Source organism: Mastomys coucha, unplaced genomic scaffold (assembly GCF_008632895.1).
Source record: "Mastomys coucha isolate ucsf_1 unplaced genomic scaffold, UCSF_Mcou_1 pScaffold4, whole genome shotgun sequence".
NCBI classification, from domain to species: domain Eukaryota; kingdom Metazoa; phylum Chordata; class Mammalia; order Rodentia; family Muridae; genus Mastomys; species Mastomys coucha.
Genome location: NW_022196910.1, coordinates 48,587,946 through 48,590,277, shown reverse-complemented (window position 1 = coordinate 48,590,277; position 2,332 = coordinate 48,587,946). Strand labels below are relative to the sequence as shown.

General features: G+C 43.6%; 1 pseudogene; it reads left to right on the top strand.

Annotated features, from left to right (window-relative positions):
* Window positions 1–1,892: 1,892 nt before the first annotated feature.
* On the top strand, window positions 1,893–2,332 carry LOC116076353 (annotated as a pseudogene).

Below are 2,332 nucleotides of genomic sequence, written 5' to 3'. Positions count from 1 at the left end.
TGTTCTTCCAGAGGTCCTGAGTTCAAGTCCCAGCAACCACACGGTGGCTCACGACCATCTGTAATGGAACCTGATGCCCTCTTCTGTTGTGTCTGAAGACAGCTAGCTACAGTGTACTCATATACACAAAATAAATAAGTAAAAAGGCAGCATGAACTCTCAGGGTATACTTGTCTTCAGCAAAACTTGTCTGTTCAGCCAGGTAGTGGTGGTACACACCTTTAGTCCCAGCACTCAGCAGGCAGAGGAGGCAGAGGCAGGCAGATTTCTGAGTTTGAGACCAGTCTGGTCTACAGAGTGAGTTCCAGGAGAGCCAAGGCTACATAAAGAGAAAGCCTGTCTTAGAAAAACCAAAACCACACCAAAACAAAAATTTGTCTGTTCACCCAAAGCTGTTGGCCTGAGGTATACTCTATGGATGGTGGCGTCTACCTGAGGACCCCATGTGTTTTACAGCTCTCTCTGGCAGTAAATGCCCTGATCTGAGAATGGGCCACACTCTGACCAATATTCCAGGACAAAAAATAATTCAGAACCACCCTACTTGGCCAGAATCAGGGCTGGGGAACGAACAGCCTTCAGCAGGTGCATGTGGATTAGGAGATAGTAACTTACAGCAGAAGGGCCAGTCAGTATGAGTATTGGAAAGCCAGGCTAAAGGAGCACACAATTGTAATTCTAGCATTCAAAGGGCCGAGGCACGAGAATCACAGATTTAGAGCCAGCCTGCACTATACAGGGGAATCTTTCTGTGAATAAACGAATCAACAGACATTGGGAAGTTCAGTGTCCCAATTAGCTGAATAAAAATATTTTTTCACCAGGTAGTGGTGGTGCATACCTTTAATCCTTGCAGGTGGATTTCTGAGTTTGAGGTCAATCTGGTCTACAAAGTGAGTTCCAGGACAGTTACGGCTACATAGAGAAACCCTGTCTTGAAAAATCTATCTATCTATCTATCTATCTATCTATCTATCTATCTATCTATCTATCTAATTATATATGTATATATATAATATGTATATATATACCATATATGTATATATAAAATATGTATATAAAATATAAATAAACGCTGGGCGGTGGTGGCACACGCCTTTAATCCCAGCACTTGGGAGGCAGAGGCAGGCAGATTTCTGAGTTTGAGGCCTGCCTGGTCTACAGAGTGAGTTCCAGGATAGCCAGGGTTATACAGAGAAACCCTATCTCAAAAAACAAAACAAAACAAAACAAATATATATATGTATAAAAATTATATATATGTATATTTTTATAATTTATTTATAATTTTTTTCTTTCACACAAGCTTAAAAAAGAAAAAACCTTACATTGATTTATTTGTGCTTATGTGTCTGTGTGCATGTGTGCCACAGTACTCATGTGGAGGTCAGAGGAGGAGCAAGCTCTGGCCATGAAGCTTGGCGGCAAGCACCTTTATCTATTGAGCCATTTCACCGACCCTTTCACCCAATCTGAAGAGCAAATATTTCTCATCCCCTCACACACATGCAGCATCTCTTGCATCAGACGTTAAGTCAATACTGAGTAAATCATTTGTAGGTGGCAGAAACCTGGATTTTTTTTTTGAGGCTGGCTGACTCTTTCCCTCAAGTGACTGAGCCTTACAGGCAAAGTACACGGTGGTTCGAAGGTGACCTCAGATGTGAAGATAACTGTCATTCCTAGCTGAACACACTGCCCTTTGGTCAGGGTCACTGGGAAGTTAATAAGGTGTCAGTGAGTTCCTACAGATCAAAGTTTTAGAATAGGATCTAGTATATAGTAAGAGCTCAAGTAATGTTCAGTGAAGGCTAAGAGGCCTTTTTAAAGAAATAATGTTTCTGGGATTGCCACAATCCGGGAGCCCAGAGGGTTAGGTGGGCATCAGAGGAATGCCTAGAGTTACTTTATAAAAGATGTTAACCAGCAGGAGTTCGTCAGAGCTCTGGCAGCCTTTCTCAAAAAGTCCCACAAGCTGAAAGTCCCCGAATGGGTAGACACAGTCAAGCAGACCAAACATAAAGAGCTTGCCCCATGTGATGAGAACTGGTTCTACACACAAGCAGCTTCTACAGCATGGCATCTATTCCTCTGTGGTGGTGCAGGGGTTGGTTCCATGACCAAGATCCATGGAGGACAGCAGAGAAATGGTGTCAGGCTCAACCACTTTAGCAGAGGCTCTAAGAATGTGGCCTGCCAGGTCCTCCAAGCCCTGGAGGGGCTGAAAATGGTGGAAAAGGACCAAAATGGGGGCTGCAAGCTAACACTTCAGGGACAGAGAGATCTGGACAGGATCGCTGGACAGGTGGCAGCTGCCAACAAGAAGCATTAA